The following is a 23,810-nucleotide window of genomic DNA, read 5'->3' as shown; positions in this document are numbered from 1 at the left end:
TGTAGCATATTTGCTGGATTATATATACACCAATATATTTGTGTATCTTTTAAAAATATATATTTGACACGGCAGCAGAGAGAATAGTTTCATTTCAAGCCCCTCTCTCTCCATTCCTTTTTCTGGGAACTTCTGAGATAGTTAATCACAAACACTTAACAAACACAAAAGAGCTTCCTCTGCCCTCCCACCTAACAAAAGATGGACTAAGGTGGACACCTGAATACTCAGGAGAAGCATAAACAGGACATTTGCTTGTCAAAGGTATACCTGCCCCTCCCATCAGCTTCCAGACATGTGCAGAAAGGAAGGACTTGTAATGTGTATCTGCCCCAGAGACTGAACAGGACATCAAAAGACATTTGCCAGCAAAGTCCAGACTGTAAGTCTCGTGATGTCATAAGACATGGGACCAACTCAGGGGTCGTGTGCAGACCAAGATACCACAATGCTTTGCAAATGCTCAGGGGTCGTGTGGAAACCAGGAAATCAGGACAAAGATCCACATGGCATATGCTCCTGCAGATTGCAAGATATAAAAGGACAAGCTGTTTCCCAAGATTCAGATTCTCTTCACTGCAAACAACTCACATTCTCATCAACTGCCTCCTCCTCTTGGGACCTGCCTCTCTTGAAACCTGCCTCCTCTTGGGACCTGCCTCCTCTGGAAACCTGCCTCTCTTGGAAACTGCTGCTCTCTTTGGGGTCCGCTGATGCCTTGCTCCTAAAACATGTGCTTACCTAATGCTGTTCATACTGTGTAACAAGGACTTGTAAGTAACATAACTTTTGATCTACCTGCTACTTTGTTCTATTTTAGGCACAGATTACCTGTAAAGGATTTAGTGAAGGGAAGTCTTGCCTCACCAATCTAATGCATTTTTTTGAGGGGGTAAGCAAACATGTGGACAATGGGGAGCCGGTTGATATTGTATATCTGGATTTTCAGAAGGCGTTTGACAAAGTGCCGCACGAAAGACTCCTGAAGAAATTGCAGAGTCATGGAATCGGAGGTAGGGTATTATTATGGATTAAGAACTGGTTGAAAGATAGGAAGCAGAGAGTAGGATTGCGTGGCCAGTATTCTCAGTGGAGGAGGGTAGTTAGTGGGGTCCCGCAGGGGTCTGTGCTGGGTCCGTTGCTTTTTAATGTATTTATAAATGACCTAGAGATGGGAATAACTAGTGAGGTAATTAAATTCGCCGATGACACAAAATTATTCAGGGTCGTCAAGTCGCAGGAGGAATGTGAACGATTACAGGAGGACCTTGCGAGACTGGGAGAATGGGCGTGCAAGTGGCAGATGAAGTTCAATGTTGACAAGTGCAAAGTGATGCATGTGGGTAAGAGGAACCCGAATTATAGCTACGTCTTGCAAGGTTCCGCGTTAGGAGTTACGGATCAAGAAAGGGATCTGGGTGTCGTCGTCGATGATACGCTGAAACCTTCTGCTCAGTGTGCTGCTGCGGCTAGGAAAGCGAATAGAATGTTGGGTGTTATTAAGAAGGGTATGGAGTCCAGGTGTGCGGATGTTATAATGCCGTTGTATCGCTCCATGGTGCGACCGCACCTGGAGTATTGTGTTCAGTACTGGTCTCCGTATCTCAAAAAAGATATAGTAGAATTGGAAAAGGTACAGCGAAGGGCGACGAAAATGATAGTGGGGATGGGACGACTTTCCTATGAAGAGAGGCTGAGAAGGCTAGGGCTTTTCAGCTTGGAGAAGAGACGGCTGAGGGGAGATATGATAGAAGTGTATAAAATAATGAGTGGAATGGATCGGGTGGAGGTGAAGCGACTGTTCACGCTATCCAAAAATACTAGGACTAGAGGGCATGAGTTGAAGCTACAGTGTGGTAAATTTAAAACGAATCGGAGAAAATTTTTCTTCACCCAACGTGTAATTAGACTCTGGAATTCGTTGCCGGAGAACGTGGTACGGGCGGTTAGCTTGACGGAGTTTAAAAAGGGGTTAGATAGATTCCTAAAGGACAAGTCCATAGACCGCTATTAAATGGACTGGAAAAATTCCTCATTTTTAGGTACAACTTGTCTGGAATGTTTTTACGTTTGGGGAGCGTGCCAGGTGCCCTTGACCTGGATTGGCCACTGTCGGTGACAGGATGCTGGGCTAGATGGACCTTTGGTCTTTCCCAGTATGGCACTACTTATGTACTTATGATTCCTCTTAAAACCTACCTCTCGTGTGCAATTGTATATTAAATCAATCTTTTTGAAGCTAAAAATACGGTCTCTTTGTGTTCTGAGTATATAGAAGCTATATATACTTAATATATATTTAATTTATTGCAATTATCACCTTTGGTGATTGGTGGAGAAATTAATATCCTAAAACTTATAAATACAGCACCTGCTCTTAAATTATAAACAGTAGCGAGTTGCTCTAGAGCTATTTTCCCCAAAATAAATCATTTCTTCCAACATATTAATTGCTGGAGAAGTGGGTAGAATTTCTTGTAACATATTAATTGGTGCAGAATGGGGGCAGGTATTCTTTGCGAGTAGAATGAGGTATATAGGTAAATTATATTTTTGTATTTTGCTGCTTTATAGAGAACTGAGTATCAGGTTTCATTAATTAAATTTCCGAGTGATAAATTGATAAGGTTTTCAGGGCATTTAGAATATTCAGAATGCTGTGCTGGATGGATGTTTGGTCTTATTTAGGTACCTACGCACTCATGTACTTTATGTATCTCATAATCAAATCTTTAGGCATGCTCTGGCATAAAATAAAAAACAATTTTGCAGTTTCTTTTGAGGAGGACATAGATAACCTCACTTTGCCTAAGCAATGCATAGAATCCTCGGGCCCCAGTCCATGGACCCCTATTGTAGTGCAGGACATTAGTAGCATCTCTGATATGGAGAGCAAATTCGAAAAATATTGTAATTTATATTCAATTAAGGAAGGAAGCAAGAAAATTTCTGCATGCACTTGGTTAATGTGGGCCATGTGTGAGAAAGCCTTAAGGGAACATGCAGAATTGAATGAGAAATTACTAGCCAAAGAGAGAGAATGTATGCAGATAGAGAATGAAAAGGAGTTCTTAATCACAATGACTAGTTGCTTAAGTTATCAAGTAGATTCTCTTAAACAGCAAGTCCAACAGCAGGTAGCCCAAGAAAATCAGATGCAGACCCAAATTTCAGCCTTAGAAATACAAGCCAGCCAGGTTCCAGACTTGAAGCATTTAATCAGGGAATTAACACTGCAGACGCCACATATAGATGAGAACATTGATCATGTACAGGATTCACATTTGCAGGGGTCAGCCTTTACGGGTCTCCCATGTGCTCCTCCAGACCCAAATACAGCTACAGCCATGCATGTTTCAGCTGTGGTAACAGTATCACAGTCCACACCTGTAGCAGGAGGTTTAACTAGAACCATTAGTTCTCAGACCCCCTCACAGCATCCAAAACCTCAGCACATATATGCACAACCTGTTCTGCAGTCTGATTTAAATGCTCATGATTCAGCTCCTCAGCACACAGATGCACCACCTGGGCTGCATTCTGATCTAAGCTCCCATAGAAGGGAACCTCTAATAAAGAAATCAGCTCCTCAGTATGTAGCTACTGAAAACCGCCAGCAAGCATGTGACATTTTAAACTCTCATGTAGCCTTGCAGATATTGCAGATAGCTAACAATAAAAAGAGAAATTTGCCGCCAGATAAACAGAAACCTATAACTGCAGGTCCTACTGGACCAGAAACTGACATTCTGTCAGCCCTTCCTGCAGATTAATTCCTACTAAACATGAGGAGATGCATCCAGCCTGGACTGGACTTCTCCACAGCATGACCCACTCTGCAGATGGCAGGGAAATCCAGGTGCTAATTTTTAAAATATGTTGGACCGGAAAATAGAAAACGTTTTTTGCAATGGCCCTTTGTAACACTGTAAAGAATTTAAAATATAGCTTCTATTGTTCTTTTAATTAAAAATATAGCTTCTATTGTTCTTTTGAACATTTAAGATTTAGTAATGTCTCTTTGCAATAAGTCAGATTTAAAATGTCTCTCTGTGATAGCTTCTGTTGTAATTTGTTTTTGATATAATATTGTTTAAGGATTTAGAAATGTCTTTTTTCTGATGAGTGACTCCCACTGGAGTTGAAACTAAAATACTGGGTAAGAAGTTTTAAAAATGCCTCCTTATAATAGGTAACTCCCGCTGGAGCTGAAACTTAATATTGTGCTTTAATGTGAATTAACAAGATATGCTTATTTTTATAGAAAAGAAACTAAAGCTTAAGAAAGTAAAGCCTGTCTGCACTGCACGCTGCTGCTCGCATACAATGATATAAGATTATGGGAAGGAACTGTGAACAAGAGAGGGATCCCCCCCCACCAGAACCGGAGAGCCATGTGACCTGCTAAATTAATGTATAATGTGTTTTTCTGTCTTTTTCAGAGTTCGAGTGTAAATCTAAGATTAAATCTAAGATTTAATGGTGCTAGTAACTAATATATATATGGCTATCTCAGATATATTTCTAAATAAATAGATCCGATCCTGTTCTACTTATATTTTAAAAATAAACGGATCTATGCTGTTCTACTTGAGATAAAAACCATATAATATTTTGCTAATTGTTGCTTAGTTCTAAATAAATGAAACTGCGGTGGTAATCCAAATGGATGCCGCAGGTGCTGCTTTTTGGTGCTTTATTAATTTTAAATAGATCTGATTCTGTTCTACTTACGAGATTAATATTTTTATGGTGCTAGGATATTTTAAAAATAAACAGATCTATGTTGTTCTACTTATGAGATAGTAAATGAAACTGCTGTGGTAATCCAAGATGGATGCCGCGTACGTTGCTTTTGTGTTCTTGTGTTTTATTTGCAGGTTAAGCTCAATCCTGGATCTGGAATGGACGATCGGAGACCTAAAGGCCTAATAGAGTTCTTTGTTTGTTTGTCATGTGGTCTCCATGTTACATGTTTGTTTTATGTTATGGGGTACCAAGAAATTATACACAGACATTCATAGACCCTCCCTACTAACAGTCCCTTCATTAGTTCACATTGTCCAAGAAAGAAAAAAAAAGAGACCATTTTCAGTGGCAGAAAAGCTACAGAAAAGATTATCATACAAGCTACAGACATATATTAAGTTCTACCAATTGCTATCTAAGGTTATATATTCACAGGTGTATATTTGAAAATATGAGCAAAGGTTTCTCTTTACATGATCTATCAGGTACAATCAGTACAGGGAATGTTTCTGACCTTTTTAGTGTACACAGCCAGTACGTGCAAAATGCTCTCTCTGGAATGAAATATTGGCTGTGTGCAAAGCACAATTAACATATCTTTTCTAAATTCTTTACAACATTAAACACATGAGTATTGTCTATTAAAGTGCAACATTAAACACTGCTAAAGCAGATAAATATGGTAACCTTTTACCACACTCATTACCCATAAAAGGTTTCTCTCTGAAAAATAAAAAGTTTCTCTCTGACAGGTAGTTCATGGCACTATACCATGACTCTGTTTTTTTTTAATTTGGTCAATGATTAAGTAAATATTATTGCATAGGAATGATAGGAATAATTGTTTTGTGTGTAAATTATTATAATTGCATACATGTGTCTTTCTTGTTTCTAATGAAACAGTAGTATAATAGCTCCACATTTACACTCTTGCTTATCACTGCCGTGAATACCTCAGTTAGCCTCTGAAATAGAGAATATAGGGAAACATTCACAGTGTTAGGAAACATTCATAGAATATTTTTCCTTGGAATGTCAAACGCTGAAAATATGACTGAATAGATTGTTCCACCCCATTGCGGTGGTAAATTGGTCAATTGTGCACTCTCATGCTATTGATTCTGGCTAGCATACTGGGTAAGATATCCTGTGGCATAAACTTGGGAGCAGCCTATGCCCCTGAGCAGGTGACACAAAAAGAGGTGGTCTCTGGAAATAGAGCAAAATGGCACTTCTGTGGCTGAAGTCATATAAAGTGTACTTGCAATCCTATTTTAAACCAGAGCAAAGCCATACTCTGCCACCTGACTGAAGGAAACTGACCACAGAAAACTTAACCCTAGCAGCCTAAATGTAAGTCATGAGTAAACAAAAGTAATAATGATGAGTCTTTTTGCTTATAACAGTCATATTCCAGCTAAGGACATATTCCAAGATTCATAGTGATGTGACATAGTAGATGACGGCAGGAAAATACCTGCACGGTCCAGTCTGTTCAATGTCCATTATTAAAAGATTCACCTCTTCCAGTACACATGCCCATGTAAACAGTTCAGTACCTTTGCTATTGTTCTTTTGATATTATGCTACTGTACAAGGTTAGAGTTGTTTTTTTTAATTTTAGCTTTTATAGTTCATTTTATGGCTCCTCATTCCAATATATTAAAAATTTATTTTCACTCGAAGCCAAGAGAGGGAATGTAATGGTATCAGTTTATTACTGAAATATGTAGCATATTTGCTGGATTATATATACACCAATATATTTGTGTATCTTTTAAAAATATATATTTGAAACGGCAGCAGAGAGAATAGTTTCATTTCAAGCCCCTCTCTCTCCATTCCTTTTTCTGGGAACTTCTGAGATAGTTAATCACAAAAACTTAACAAACACAAAAGAGCTTCCTCTGCCCTCCCACCTAACAAAAGATGGACTAAGGTGGACACCTGAATACTCAGGAGAAGCATAAACAGGACATTTGCTTGTCAAAGGTATACCTGCCCCTCCCATCAGCTTCCAGACATGTGCAGAAAGGAAGGACTTGTAATGTGTATCTGCCCCAGAGACTGAACAGGACATCAAAAGACATTTGCCAGCAAAGTCCAGACTGTAAGTCTCGTGATGTCATAAGACATGGGACCAACTCAGGGGTCGTGTGCAGACCAAGATACCACAATGCTTTGCAAATGCTCAGGGGTCGTGTGGAAACCAGGAAATCAGGACAAAGATCCACATGGCATATGCTCCTGCAGATTGCAAGATATAAAAGGACAAGCTGTTTCCCAAGATTCAGATTCTCTTCACTGCAAACAACTCACATTCTCATCAACTGCCTCCTCCTCTTGGGACCTGCCTCTCTTGAAACCTGCCTCCTCTTGGGTCCTGCCTCCTCTGGAAACCTGCCTCTCTTGGAAACTGCTGCTCTCTTTGGGGTCCGCTGATGCCTTGCTCCTAAAACATGTGCTTACCTAATGCTGTTCATACTGTGTAACAAGGACTTGTAAGTAACATAACTTTTGATCTACCTGCTACTTTGTTCTATTTTAGGCACAGATTACCTGTAAAGATTCCTCTTAAAACCTACCTCTCGTGTGCAATTGTAAATTAAATCAATCTTTTTGAAGCTAAAAATACGGTCTCTTTGTGTTCTGAGTATATAGAAGCTATATATACTTAATATATATTTAATTTATTGCAATTATCACCTTTGGTGATTGGTGGAGAAATTAATATCCTAAAACTTATAAATACAGCACCTGCTCTTAAATTATAAGCAGTGGCGAGTTGCTCTCGAGCTATTTTCCCCAAAATAAATCATTTCTTCCAACATATTAATTGCTGGAGAAGTGGGTAGAATTTCTTGTAACATATTAATTTGTGGAGAATGTGGGTAGAATTTCTTGTAACACATATACAATAGAGCCGGGGGCTTCTTAAGGCAACATCTCCCTTAATCAATCGAGTGTATTTTTTGGTCAGTAAATTGAGCTGATGTTATTTTCTATATATCTCCTCCTTTTTTGAATTTATTATTTTGTTAAGAAAATTAGAAGGAGATTTCCTTTTGATTATTGATTATAATTTCTCACTGGAGAGGACATTGCCCCACCCAATCCGTTCACACACTGGCCAACAAAGGCAGCAGCGCCTTGTGTTTCACCAAATTCAACGTAAAACCCGAGAGGGCTTCATAATCTGAGAAGACAAGTTGGGAAGCGCCTGCTGAGGACTAGTCAAAAGGATCATCAAATCATCAGCAAAGGCAAGTGCTTTGATTTGATAGCCCTGTATCAGTACCTCCGGAATCTGTGGGTCAGAATTAATGACCCACAACAAAGGCTCTAGAGAGAGAATAAAATGAAGGGGGAGACAGGGCATCCTGCCTAGTCTCCCCCCCTCCCCCATCAAAAGGGAGAAGTTTTCACCCCATTAACTAAAAGTTGAACCACAGGTTGAGTGTATAATGCCTGTATAGCCCTCAAAAAACAGCTCCCTATTCCAAATCTGGGTAAAACCTGAAACAAAAAAATCCCAGCTAACTTGATCAAACACCCTTTCAGTATCTAAACTCAAGGCCAGGGTAGGTAACTCCAGCTCCTGACAGTGAATAAGAGATAAAAGGATGTTCTGTAGATTAATGACTGATTGACGGCCTTTAACAAAACTTACTTGTTCAGGACTGATAAGCGTGGGTAATAAAGCCACCAAGCTGTTTCCAAGAATTTTAGATAACATCTTAAGATCTACACTTATCAAAGAGATAGGGCAATAGGACTCCGCTCTATCCTTCGGCTTCTGCGGCTTGGGAATTAAAGTAATTACAGCAGTATTAGCATATACTGGAAAGTGTCCATTAGAGAGTTGCACGGGGACAGAAATCCTACCCATCCCCGCCCGTCCCTGCTGGAATCTTACCCGTCCCCACCCATCCCCGCTGGAATCTTACCCATCCCCACCCATCCCCGCAAAAATTTAAACCATCCCAACCCATCCCCACCCGTCCCCGCAAGAATTTAACCCATCCCCACCCATCCCCGTAAGAATTTAATAGTACATAAAAGAAAGTTCCAGTCAGCTACCTTTCTGGATTTGAGCCACAGCACTGTAGGCAAGGAAGGAACGGAAGTTGGAACTTGGAACACTCTGGTGCGCACATGTAAGATTTGTCTCTGATTCACTGGCAGTGTGTGCTGAAAGGTCGCCACATGCACGCGCCAGTAGGTCAGGTGACATCTGATTCTCGTGCCTGTGTCAGAGCTGAGGTCTGTGCACCAGCCTGGGAGCAAAGAGGATTAATAGTAACATAGTAAGTGACAGCAAATAGACCTGAACGGTCCATCCACTCTGCCCAATAGTCACACTCATGATCAATTCATCATTAAATCAACGAGTGTGATATTATATACTTGATTATGGTCTTTCTTTCGTGTTTCTGGAACAAAGACCACAGGAGTCTATCTGGCCCCATCCTTATGTTCCAACTGCTGGAGTTGCCATCAAAGCCCACTCCAGCCTATTCATGTTCTCATTTGTGGAACACAGACCGTAAAAGTCTGTCCAGCACTGTCCTCATGTTCCAGCCACTGAAGTTGCTGTCTAAGCCCTTTCCAGCCCATCTTACACCAGATTGCCATGTATGAGACACAGAACATACAAGTCTGTCAGGTATCAGCTCTAGTTCATCACAGCCAGAGTCGCCATCTAAGTGTCACTTGAGATATCCACACACATGCAGCCATTTAAAGTTAGCTTTTATATAACTTCCATTTTCTAATTAGAGATCCTCTGTGTTCATCCCACGCCTTTTTGAATTCCGTCATCATTTGTGACTCTACCACCTCCTTAATGGAAGACTTTCCACATTTATGCTGTTAAAGCAAGGAAGAAGAGGAGGAGGAGACAGCACTCAAATAAATTGGTATTCGATAGATGAGAGGCTAGTGCAGGTGCAGCTTACACTTCCACGGGAACCCCGCAGAACTGCTTCCATCCCCGCGGGAACCCCGCAGAACCGCTTCCGTCCCCGCGGGAACCCCGCAGAACCGCTTCCATCCCCGCGGGAACCCCGCAGGAACTGCCTCCGTCCCCGCGGGAACGGAAGCCGTGCAGCTCTCTAGTGTCCATCATCCAGTATTGTAGCATAATAATCAAGAAGGAGATACACTAGTTGAACTTGTAAACATTTATAAAATTCCCCAGAAAACCTGTCATTTCTGGGGGCTGAGCTATCTTTCAATGATTTAATGGTGGATTGTAGTTCCTTGGCCAAAATAGGTTGATTCAGGATCTCTACCACCTCCGGAGCAAGGATAGGCTTTTTCAGCATATAAACCTTGAAAATATGGCAATAATATTTGAGCAATTTCATCCATATGATTAGTAAGGGTACCATTCTCAGCCCTTAAAGAATGAGTGACCCTTGAGCCTCCCCATGTTTTTACCACTCGAGCTAAACAACTTCCCAGACTTCTTTCCATGTCTATAAAATTTAAATTTCCAATGAAGGGCACTATACTTAGTATGATCATGAATCAGAGTGTTAATACAGTTTGCATGGCCATGTAAGTGTCTTTGGTTAATTGAGAGGGGGAACTGATAAAAGTCCTTTTCACTTTATGAAATTGAGCCTCTGGTGGATAATAACGGCAGTGATCTTTTTGAACCTAAGACTAGTGCATGCAATGATGTCCCCCTGTAAAACAGCTTTTGCAGTATTCCAACATAACATGGGTTGGGTCAAACGACCACTATTATGGAGCAGAAATTGATCCCATTTGTCCTTTAAAATCTTTGTTATGGCTCAAATAGAAAGAAATCACCCCCCTCCCCCCACCAGCAGATGATAAGCCAAGGCGGCCACATCTATCCAGACCATAGAATGATCAAACTCCCCTCCCCCCCACTCAGGACCCACTGCAGCCAAAGAAATGGAGGCAAACATGGCACACCGGACAAACATGTAATCCAGGCATCACATGGTAGCATGGGTTCTGGAGAAGTGGGTGTAATCGTGTTCTCCAGGATGAAGTAGGTACTAACAGCCCACCAAGTCCAATTCTGCCACAAAGGAAGAGAGCATCTGTGCACCAGGACTACATCTCTGTCCACCCCTTCAACCTTGCAATCGTCGGTGAGTTGCATAACAAGTTTCATATCACCCACCACCACCAAATCATGGTGTACGTATGGTAGTAATTTGGTCAGCAGGACCAGGTAGAAAGCGGACGAATAAGGGGTGGATCCATAGATCACCAGGAGATAAAATTCTCTGCTTTGTTCTCAAACTTTTACCATAAATAGTAGCCATTATCATCTGCAAAAATACGTTCAGCCATGTAATGCAGGGACTTCTTAAAGAGGATAACAACCCCTCCACATCAGCTACCCAAGGAGGAATAAAATATCTCACCTATCCACTGCCTCTTCAATTTCTTATGTTCATCATCTGTCAAACAAGTCTCCTACAGACAAGCTATGTTAATGTGTTGATGATTTAAAGAAGTGTCTATAAATTTTTAGATATAAAGTTCTACTTCAGGTATGCTGCCCTATTTCCCATCCCCCATCTTTCTTTGTTGTCATCCACATGCAGGAATTTCTGACTGGTCACAGGCTCTGATGGTGCCTCCCGTTGCTAAGGCAACTCAGCTACCTGGTATAACTTGTTACAAACATAATTTACTGAGGTATGGCAAGGACACCAATTGCAAGCCTCCAGCACATATGCAGCACGTATGATTGGTCCAGGGTAGAAGAGAGGTGGATGCTCACCACAGCCTATAAAACCATGCTGCAGACAAAGAAACTCTGAAAAAACTAGGCATGCTTGGAAAGAGAGTTTCAGATCCGTCCAATGGCCTATTTTTTCCCGATGGGAGTGCTCTCCCCCCTTTGTAGAAACTAATTCTCTATATCTAAGAATCTTTCTTTCTTTCTTTCTTTCATTCTTTCTTTCTTTCTTTCTCTTCTTTCTCTCTGTTCTGTGTCCTTTGTATGAGGAATAAACTTTCCTTCCTCCTGTTTCTCTTCTTTATATAATTAGTCTGATTACTTATAATTACCAGAGGTACTGATGTTAGATTTTGTAAGTTTGTTATAACTTTACAACTGATATCTGATGCTGTGCTGGTGGGTGAGTAATAAAGGACTTTTAATTCTCTGATTCCTGTTGAATTTTTTGCTTGTAATATTTTGTAACATGTTTAGAGAATAGCAAACCAAATGCGCAGCCTAGTACATCAGCAATTTGTCCCACTTGACAGGCAAAGTGAACCCCCTACATTCCATGTCAGTATCCTACAACAAGGAGCTGTCATATCAAAGGGGAGGAAAAGGAAAGATATTTAAAGACAAAATCATTACTCTTGTGGTCCAGAGTTCCCAGCCTCCATTCTAAGCAACAAAACACTGGTGTCTTGGGAATGAAATAAACAATATAAGAAAAAGCACAGAACCTCTTATATAGCCTATCAATATACCATGGTTCCAGTACTCTTCCCTCCCTCACCTCCCACTCCTGCCCCCACCGCCACAAAACCCCCTACAGAAACAAGAGAAATACACATGCCATCTTCCCATATAAAGAGGGCATCCCAAAGTCACGTTTTATGCATAAGAGAATCTCCGACCCCCGTACCTCCTATAGTATCAATAATAGCAGGAATATGCAAAGAAGCAACCTGAAAAAGATGAACAAAGACAGTGATAAAACTGCACAGCATCTCCTAGCACTAGAAAATAGCAAGTCCAACATACTGAAAAGTCATGTATCCCGTTAACTTCCCCATAAAGTTATAGATTCAACTGTCCCCATTGGAGAAAAACAAAAGCTCATCCGTTAGAAGAAGATGGAGAACAGGGGACGTTAAGATGGTCCATATATTCTTGTTCTTTATCTAATCGGACCCATTTACCATTATGATTAATCTTCAATATGGCAGGATAAATCAACATAAACTGAAGACCCTTCTCCACCAGGGTGACACAACTACTGTGAAGCGTTCTCTCTTCTCCATTAGTGTGCTCAAGGCCCTGTGCTGGCCAGTTGTGATGCTTCTGGTATACTGATTGTTGCATTGCTGCCCCATGAAAATGAGGTAAGAAAATAAATACACTGCGGGAGAGAAGAAGGTGGAAGGACAGAGATGCTGGAATCCATAGGGAGGGGGGAAGGATATAAGGAAGGAGAGAAATGCTGGACACCATGGAGGGGACTATGGGATGACAGATAAATTAAAGATAAAGATAAATTAGTCTTATGTCCCGCTGATACCTTAAACAGTTTTAAGTGGGTAACACTATCTTAAGAAGCCAGAGACAAACCCCTGGGAATAAACAGAAAATAATAACAATCAAATCAAGATATGGAAGCTAGTACATATTTTTGAAACAAGAAGGTTTTAACTTTCTTTCTGAAGTCTAAATAAGATACAGCAGAGTTGAAAATAGCCTTTAACATTGTCCAGTTTCTGGTTGCTTGAAATGCCAGAGTTAAATCAAGTAGATGTATCTTCTTTTTCCTTTAGCTGATGGAAATGTAAAATACATATCACCATTGCGTCTAGACCTCTTCAAATTAGAACATTGAAAATGATTGTATAGATAATTGAGTGCTAAACCATGCAGTATCTTAAAGAGAAAACAGGCCAACTTAAAAATGATTCTGGGTTCAATTGGAAGTCAATAATGAGTAGAATGGAACGGGTCGATGTGAAGTGTCTGTTTATGCTTTCCAAAAATACTAGGACAAGGGGGGATGCGATGAAGCTGCAGTGTGGTAAATTTAAAACAATTCGGAGGAAATGTTTCTTCACTCAACGCGTAGTTAAACTCTGGAATTTGCTGCTGGAGAAAGTGGTTAAGGCGGTTAGCTTAGCAGACTTCAAAAAAAGGTTGGACGGCTTCCTGGAGGAAAAGGCCATAGAATATTATTGAATGGACGAGGGAATAATACACTATTTCTAGGAGGGGCGGAACAAATTGCTTGTTCTTTTGGCCGCTGTCGGTGACAGGGTGCTGGGCTTGATGGACCCTTGGTCTGTCCCAGCATGGCGATGCTTATGTACTTAACATAGCTTGAAGAAATATGATCAAAATTGGTGAGGCCAACAATTAGGTGAACAGCTGTGTTCTGAATTGTCTGGACTTTTCCAAACAGGTTTTTACTGCAGCCCAAATATATAAGATTGCAGTAATCCAACTGTGGAATCAAAAGTGACTGAACCAACATTTTTGTCACCAAAGAAGAAACCTGACTTTCTAAAGATAGTGAACTATCAGCCATGATCCCTAGAATTTTAATTGATGAAAAAAATTCATAATTGAGCTGACCAATACTATTGGTTTTGGGATGTTTTCTGGTTTAGCATCAAAACATAGAAGTTTGTTTTTTTCCAATATTCAATTTTAATTTGTGATCTAACATCCAATTTTCTATTAATGTCATACAATGTTGAAAAGTAGAATGATTCATATCAGATACTGACTTAAATGGAATAAGTACAGAAATATCACCTGCATAAATGTAGTGTACAAAGTTATTACTTTGTAATAGCTGATCTAATGAACATAAAAAGACATTAAAAAGCAAAAGTGACAGAGGGGATCCCTGCGGTACTCCACACACACTTTCCCAAGAAGGGGACAATTCAACTTTCATCTTTACTCTGTATGAACGTTTCAAGAAATCTCTAAACCACTCAAACACATTCTCAGTAATGCCTATATACTCAAGTAATTGTTGAAGGACTGTATCAAGTCTGTCATCCCATCAAGTCGAACACTGCTGAGAGATCGAATTGCATCACCACCACACATTTTCCTTCACTCAGAAAACCTCTCAGCTTGTCCAATAATGAACCCACCACTGTACTAAAAAAAGAATGGAAACCTGATTGTGAATCATGCAACATAGAAAATTTGTCAAGACAAGATTGAAGTTCTAACGTAACGAGTCCTTCAGTTAATTTGACAAAAAAAGGAATCAAGGCTACTGGCCTATAATTAGATGTTACAGAAGACAATTTCGGAACCTTTAAAATAGGAGTAATAATAATTTCAGCTAAATCACAAGGGAACTTGCCCAAAGATAACTGTTTCTGAATCCAATCAAAAAGGACTACTTTAAAAAAAAGAGGGGCAATTTGCATTAATTGAGGAGAGCAATTAAGACTTACTATATTTTTTATATAATCTATTGAAATCTGTCCTTCAATTAGGAGAGAAATTACTCCACAATCTATCTCCTGGAATCTCAGTTGGAAGATAGATCATATTACATCTGTGGCTGTTATCAAATGTATTGTTTGAAAAACCAGCTCTCAATATACTTAACTTGACCTGAAAATAATCTGCTAGCTGAGAAGCTGATGATATTTGATCAGTATTTATCATTTCAAGAATTGACTATTTGAAACAGTTGCTTAAAATTAATTTGGTCTTGTCCTATTAGTTTTGTATAATAACTTTTCCTTGTCGTTTTTAGTTCTCTCTTATATTCCCGTATTTTGTTTCTCTACATCAGTTTTGAGTGGGCAAATCTATAAGTACATAAGTACATAAGTAGTGCCATACTGGGAAAGACCAAAGGTCCATCTAGCCCAGCATCCTGTCACCGACAGTGGCCAATCCAGGTCAAGGGCACCTGGCACGCTCCCCAAACGTAAAAACATTCCAGACAAGTTATACCTAAAAATGCGGAATTTTTCCAAGTCCATTTAATAGCGGTCTATGGACTTGTCCTTTAGGAATCTATCTAACCCCTTTTTAAACTCCGTCAAGCTAACCGCCCGTACCACGTTCTCCGGCAACGAATTCCAGAGTCTAATTACACGTTGGGTGAAGAAAAATTTTCTCCGATTCGTTTTAAATTTACCACACTGTAGCTTCAACTCATGCCCTCTAGTCCTAGTATTTTTGGATAGCGTGAACAGTCGCTTCACATCCACCCGATCCATTCCACTCATTATTTTATACACTTCTATCATATCTCCCCTCAGCCGTCTCTTCTCCAAGCTGAAAAGCCCTAGCCTTCTCAGCCTCTCTTCATAGGAAAGTCGTCCCATCCCCACTATCATTTTCGTCACCCTTCGCTGTACCTTTTCCAATTCTACTATATCTTTTTTGAGATACGGAGACCAGTACTGAACACAATACTCCAGGTGCGGTCGCACCATGGAGCGATACAACGGCATTATAACATCCGCACACCTGGACTCCATACCCTTCCTAATAACACCCAACATTCTATTCGCTTTCCTAGCCGCAGCAGCACACTGAGCAGAAGGTTTCAGCGTATCATCGACGACGACACCCAGATCCCTTTCTTGATCCGTAACTCCTAACGCGGAACCTTGCAAGACGTAGCTATAATTCGGGTTCCTCTTACCCACATGCATCACTTGTCAACATTGAACTTCATCTGCCACTTGCACGCCCATTCTCCCAGTCTCGCAAGGTCCTCCTGTAATCGTTCACATTCCTCCTGCGACTTGACGACCCTGAATAATTTTGTGTCATCGGCGAATTTAATTACCTCACTAGTTATTCCCATCTCTAGGTCATTTATAAATACATTAAAAAGCAACGGACCCAGCACAGACCCCTGCGGGACCCCACTAACTACCCTCCTCCACTGAGAATACTGGCCACGCAATCCTACTCTCTGCTTCCTATCTTTCAACCAGTTCTTAATCCATAATAATACCCTACCTCCGATTCCATGACTCTGCAATTTCTTCAGGAGTCTTTCGTGCGGCACTTTGTCAAACGCCTTCTGAAAATCCAGATATACAATATCAACCGGCTCCCCATTGTCCACATGTTTGCTTACCCCCTCAAAAAAATGCATTAGATTGGTGAGGCAAGACTTCCCTTCACTAAATCCGTGCTGACTTTGTCTCATCAGTCCATGTTTTTGTATATGCTCTGCAATTTTATTCTTAATAATAGCCTCCACCATCTTGCCCGGCACCGACGTCAGACTCACCGGTCTATAATTTCCCGGATCTCCTCTGGAACCCTTCTTAAAAATCGGAGTAACATTGGCTACCCTCCAGTCTTCCGGTACTACACTCGATTTTAGGGACAGATTGCATATTTCTAACAGTAGCTCCGCAAGTTCATTTTTTAGTTCTATTAATACTCTGGGATGAATACCATCAGGTCCCGGTGATTTACTACTCTTCAGCTTGCTGAACTGACCCATTACATCCTCCAAGGTTACAGAGAATTTGTTTAGTTTCTCTGACTCCCCCGCTTCAAATATTCTTTCCGGCACCGGTGTCCCCCCCAAATCCTCCTCGGTGAAGACCGAAGCAAAGAATTCATTTCATTTCTCCGCTACGGCTTTGTCCTCCTTGATCGCCCCTTTAACACCATTTTCGTCCAGCGGCCCAACCGACTCTTTGGCCGGTTTCCTGCTTTTAATGTATCTAAAAAAATTTTTACTATGTATTTTTGCTTCCAACGCTAATTTCTTCTCAAAGTCCTTTTTTGCCCTCCTTATCTCCGCTTTGCATTTGGCTTGGCATTCCTTATGATCTATCCTGTTACTCTCAGTTGGTTCTCTTCTCCACTTTCTGAAGGATTGTTTTTTGGCTCTAATGATTTCCTTTATCTTACTGTTTAGCCACGCCGGCTGACGTTTAGTCTTTTTTCCCTTTTTTCTAATACGTGGAATATATTTGTCCTGAACCTCCAGGATGGTGTTTTTAAACAGCATCCACGCCTGATGCAAGTTTTTTACTCTGCGAGCTGCTCCTTTCAGTCTTTTTTTCACCATTTTTCTCATTTTGTCGTAATCACCTTTTCTATAGTTAAACGCTAGCGTACTTGATTTCCTAGTTTCACTTCCTTCAATGCCAATATCAAAACCGATCATATTATGATCACTGTTATCAAGCGGCCCTCGTATCGTTACCCCCTGCACTAGATCATGAGCACCACTAAGGACTAAGTCTAGTATTTTTCCTTCTCTTGTCGGCTCCTGAACTAGCTGTTCCATGAAGCTGTCCTTGATTTCATCAAGAAATCCTATGTCCCTATCTGTACATTATACCATCTATTACTTTGTCTCAACTGTCTATGCCTTGTCTGAAAGGGCATTATCCTGTCCAAGATATCAGTGCCAAGTGAAACCCAATCTTTGACAAAAGTAGCTCCAACCTTCAGAATTTCACTATGTGAAAAATGTGTTAAAACCTCACCCCAAAAGCAAGATGAATCATTCTGCCTCTAGAAATATAACTTATCTTATGTGATTGTGAAAATCTCTTGAATTCCTGCCACTGAATATTAAAAGAACACCCATAATGATCTGACCACAAAAATTGTTCCCAAATGACATCTGTTAACTTAATATTTTTTTGATCAGCAGCAACATTATCCCCAAAAGAAATCAAGTCTAACTGATTACCTTTTGCATGAATTATTGTAGTAGAAGGTATAAAGATGATAAAAAAGAAAGGAAATCAGCTGTTTTTGGCTCCTGATGCTTATCTAAATATAAGTTGATGTCACCTAAGATCAAATTATATGGGTTATTAATATAATTTTTAAAAACAAATTCACAAAAGGAAGGACAAGACTTTGACCATTTTCCTGGAGGACAAGGGAATCTGTTAATGAAGAGTCCCTTATTTGACAAGAGAAAATCTCAAGGTCCGATGTATTAAGAGAGTCTATCAATGTGACTTCTAAAATAGTTTTATAAATAAGAACTATTCCTCCACCCTTCCTACCAGATTTGGAAAGCGATAATACTTTATAGCCTATTCGGAAAATCTCTCTTATCCTGGGATCTTCTTTTGAAACAAAACAAAACAAGTTTCAGTAAGAAAGAGACATCCAGGCTGATGTTCACTAATCCAGTCTTTAATTAGAGTAACCTTTATTACCTACTGACCCAGCAATAATGTAATAACAAGGGATTGGAACAGAAGAATGACTAGAGTCAGTTCTTACACGTTGAGCTGTGATAAGATTATGCCTGGTGCAAGCTGTAAAAGTTTGGTTTTTATTTGAGCATAGGGGTCTTCTACTCTTAAGTGAAGGATTTATAATATCAGTGTTGTATGAGGGCTGCGTAACCCAGGGGCGTATCTGTAATGGGGCCAACGGGTGCCTGGCCCCCGTACATTTGGTCCTGGCCCCCGCTACCGCCGCCAACCCCCCCGTGCCGCCAATGGAAGCCTATGGGGGGGGGTGAAAAATGGCCCCCGCACTTCGGGCTCTGGCCCCCCTCTACCAGGGAAAGTCAGATACGCCCCTGGCGTAACCGATGGGATAATCACAGGAGGTAAATCACAAGTTAATCTAAAAGGACGAGACAATTGTGAAGCCAAAGCTAAATAGGTCAATTTAAATGTATAACCCCATCCCAAATTACCACTACCCAATATTAGAAAGAGCAGATAAACTCCAAAAAACCAAGCCATGGTAAGTGGCAGCTTCCTTATGCAATAAAATAAATTAAAATCTTCAAACTTAAATTATAAACAAAAACAGGTTAATTAAAATGCTGCTCAAGATGTTGTGCAAGGGTGCAAGCTTAGGTGGTGTGCTGAGCGACAGTATGCCACTAGGCGCTGCGATTTAAAGCTCCCGCAGCATCTGACATAGTTGACAATGGGCAGAACCTGCTCCCATGCCCTGTTTCGAGATGACAATAGGAATAGCAGGACACAGTGTGCTTCCACACCCTCGATGGTAGCGGACCACAAGAGTAGCAGTAAAACTAGAACCAAGTTGGAATCAGGTTCAGTTTTGACAAAAATCCCAAAACAGCTCTCAAACAACAGGGCTTCTGCTGTGAGACTGCTAGGCGCTGCAATTTCAGGCTCCCGCAGCATCTGATGTAGCTGACAATGGGAAGGGAAGAGGAGATGCTGGGGTTGGAGGCAGAGCTGGAGAGTCAGTGGCCACATTTTAAAAGTTGGATATAGCTCACACCTTTTTCAGTAATAGCTCAAGATAAGTTACATTCAGGTACATTAGACATTTTAAGCCGCTTTGGGGCTGTAACACTATGGCAAAAGGCGGGGTATAAATGTACTGAAATAAATAAATAACTTTTCCTGTCCCCAGAGGGCTTACAATCTAAATTTGTACCCGAGGCAGGAAGGAGCAGCAGCAGTTGGATTTGAACCTAGTCAGCCCAGTGCCCTAACCACTAGGTTATTCCTCCATTCCACTTCATGCTACAAACTGATGTTTGAAATCGAGGGCCCTGTTTACTAGGCCTGTTAGCATTTTTAATGCACCTAACACATATTAACTGTAGGCGCCTATAGGGATATTGTAGGCGTGTACACGGTTAACGTGTATACATGGTTAATGTGCGTTAAAAATGCTAATGCGCCCATAACGCAGCTTAGTAAACAGGGCCATGAGGCTTTTTTCAACTTTAGCAAAGTGAGTCAGATTGTTGTGCCTTATAAGTCAAGCTTTCTGCAGTTGCGTTCCATGCTTGGCTGACACCCAGGGCGGATCGCCGCTGCGCGCACCCCCCCCCCCGGGTGCAGTGTAACACGGCGCCCCCCCAGCGTGGAACGGCACCCCCCTGGCATCGGCACCCCCCCTGGTGTGGACCCTAACCCCCCCCCCCCCCCCCCCGGTGCAGCGCCTCTCACTCCCCCCGACAGTCCCCACCTGCCTACCAGCTGAGCTCCGGCCGGCACCTCCAATCTGCAGCGCTGCTGACTTTAAATGAAGAAAACCTTTCACTACTGAGTCCCGCCCTCTGATATAACTTCCTATTTCCTCAAGGGCGGGACTCAGTAGTGAAGGGCCAATGACGAGACGGTTTTCTTCATTTAAAGTCAGCAGCGCTGCAGATTGGAGGTGCCGGCCGGAGCTCAGCTGGTAGGCAGGTGGGGACTGTCAGGGGGAGTGAGAGGCGTTGCGCTGGGGGGGGGGTGGATGGACGGAGCACCCCCCTACCCGTTGACACCCGGGGCTGACCGCCTCCACCGCCCCGCCCTTTCTACGCCACTGGCTTTCTGTTGTATTTTATAAGGACACTATTTTTTTGCAATGTAATATTTTAATGTTTTGCAGTACTTCAGTGATGTAATATGTAAGCCGCTTTGGTTGTACCACAGAAAGGCACTATATCAAGAATATAATAATAATAACAGCAATAATAATTAGTGATAAGCTCTAATTATGGTTCCAGAAGCCAGCTCAGATGTACTGGAATACTAGTGAGGTCAGTTGCAGAGCATAACAATGAAAAAAATACTTATCCTTTAATGAAACAAATAAATACAGCTATTTTTTTTTTATAGTAAGGTTATCTTTGGAATTTGCAACAACTTATGTCATATAGTTGGTAGTCTGTCTCAGATGAGCCTCTTTCATTATAGTTATCTGTTGTGATGACTCTTTTAACTTTTCTTTATGGATTTTGATACAAAGAAGTAACACCAGGATTGAATCAAACCTGAAAAAGTTGAGCCAACTGTCAACACTATCTACAGGCAGCAATATTTTGCTCAACTTTCTATTGGTTTATCATCTGTTAAGAATGACAAGTCAGCCTTGAGTCTCAGAAGTTATGCCTAGTTTTTCCACGTGAGACCAATTTATCCCCACAGAAAAAGATATTAAAGGCTGAAACTGGCACGATTGTAGCACTCATAGTTTTCAACCTCCAGAATCCGTGATATCTCTTTCTTCACAGTTTCCATATTCTCTGTAGGACTACCAAGCTCAATGTCATTTGGACAGGCTGAACAAATTCTAGTTTTACCTCACTACATCCATGAACTTTTAGTTCTGTTTGTCTTAGAAAATTTACAACTTTAGGTTCAAGGATGCAATGGGGAAAAATAAGGACCAACTCAACCTGTGCAGGGAACGTACAGCCATTTGATAATTCTACTTCCATAGATTTCAACTAAGAGGGTCGTTTACTAATGGTTAGTACGCACTAATGCCTTTATTACACTTTCCAGCTTATTTTCGAAAGAGAAAGACGCCCATATTTCGACCCAAATCGGGAGATGGGCGTCTGTCTCCCGTGGGCGGCCAAATCAGTATAATCGAAAGCCGATTTTGGGCGTCTTCAACTGCACGCCATCACGGAAACGGCCAAAGTTGACGGGGGCGTATTGGAGGCATGGTGAAGGCAGGACTGGGGCGTGGTTATTGGCCGAACAGAAATGGGCAGCTTTCGCTGATAATGGAAAAAAATAGCCGTTTTTAGCGAGAATTTAGGTCACTTTTTTTGGACTTTTTTTTCACAAACAAGTCCCAAAAAAGTGCCCTAAATGACCAGATGACCACCGGAGGGAATCAGGGATGACCTCCCCTGACTCCCCCAGTGGTCATTAACCCCCTCCCACCCAAAAAAAACAACTTTAAAAACTTTTTTTTCCATCCTGTATGTCAGCCTCAAATGTCATACCCAGCTCCATCACAGCAGTATGCAGGTCCCTGGAGCAGTTGTTAGTGGGTGGACTTCAGCCAGGTGGACCCAGGCCCATCCCCCCCACCTGTCACACTTGTGGTGGTAAATGGGAGCGCTCCAAACTGCCCCCAAAACCCACTGTACCCACATCTAGGTGCCCCCCTTCAGCCATATGTGCTATGATAATGGTGTAGAGTTGTGGGCAGTGGATTTTTGGCGGGATTTGGGGGGCTCAGCACCCAAGGGAAGGGAGCTATGGACTTGGGAGGTATGTAACTTTTTTTTTAATTGTTAGAAGTGCCCTCTAGGGTGCCCGGTTGGTGTCCTGGCATGTGAGGGGGGACAAGTGCACTACGAATCCTGGCTCCTCCCACGACCAAATGCCTTGGAATTGTTCGTTTTTGAGCTGGACGCCTTCAGTTTCCATTATCACTGAAAAACTATACCGCCCAGCTCAAATCCGCACAAATCCGATGCATTTGGCTGGCACAAACCGTATTATCGGAAAAAAGATGGACGCCCTTTTTTTCAAAAATACAGTTTGTCCCGCCCCTTCACGTACCCATTCTCGGAGATAGACGCCCATGGAGATGGGCGTTCGCGTTCGATTATTTCCCTCTTTGTCTACTTCAGGTCCCGTTTATGCGCTGGGCTCTGTGGTAGAGAACATACAATAACTATGTTGGTGTACGCTAACCCTTAGTAAATAACACCCAAAATGCAAGAACAGGATTCTGAAGGCTTGGGGACATTGCAATGCTGACAGTAAACTAGTTTTGTTGTTACTTAATGCTCAGAGGTTGGTCCAGTTCTGGTTTTGCTCCCTATGGACTTATAGTCCTGGACTCCTGACTCCTAGAGAAACTGGAATGCACAAATGTCAGGGAGCAATTGGATCATCTTCTCAGGATTGACATATGACAGGTTGTAACCTTTGTTATGGAGAAAGAGGGTAAGAAATCAAGCTGACTTAACGTGATATGAAAATAGCTCTGAAAATCTCAGTATGCATACCAGTTCTTTATCTTGGTTGTTTAATGGAACTTTTCATTTGCTCCCTCACTGTGGCCTATATACAGTGGGTTTTTGCTGCAGTGCTCAGCTCTCTCCAGGTTTAATATTCTTTTTACTTTATGATAGTACCTCATACTTGGAAGTAATTAGGGGCAAACAAAGGCAGGCATGATCTTGTCCCACTGCATCCATGAACTTGTAGTTTCAGTTTCTGTAAGACAAGCAGGCCTACAAGTCCATGGATGAAATTAATCAAACATAGGATAGGTTAAGTCTGTCTCTAACTAGTTCATAACAGTATTATTCTCCTTAGATAGCTTGGCTCATGTTTTATGTGCTAGATTCTTGGTGTATAGTCTGGGACAGTCATTCAGTGTTTGTCATGGAGTTTGTTTTCATTTATTGGATAGAGGTTAGAAAATCACAACCTTCAGCAGCATATCAGGCAGTGTGATAGGAGGACGGCAGATTCTTTCAGGGCAACAAATTCTCTCTGGGCAACATATACTCATAGGCCGCAGATTCTCAAACGGCCATATGTTCTCACAGGGCCGTTGGTTCTCACAGGAACACAGGTTCTCACAGGACCGCATGTTTTCACAGGACCTCCCTTTTTCGCAGGATCGCATGTTTTCA

The sequence above is a fragment of the Microcaecilia unicolor genome, chromosome 12 (assembly GCF_901765095.1).
Source record: "Microcaecilia unicolor chromosome 12, aMicUni1.1, whole genome shotgun sequence".
NCBI classification, from domain to species: domain Eukaryota; kingdom Metazoa; phylum Chordata; class Amphibia; order Gymnophiona; family Siphonopidae; genus Microcaecilia; species Microcaecilia unicolor.
The sequence above is the reverse complement of the archived record's forward strand: the minus strand, read 5'-3'. Positions refer to the sequence as shown.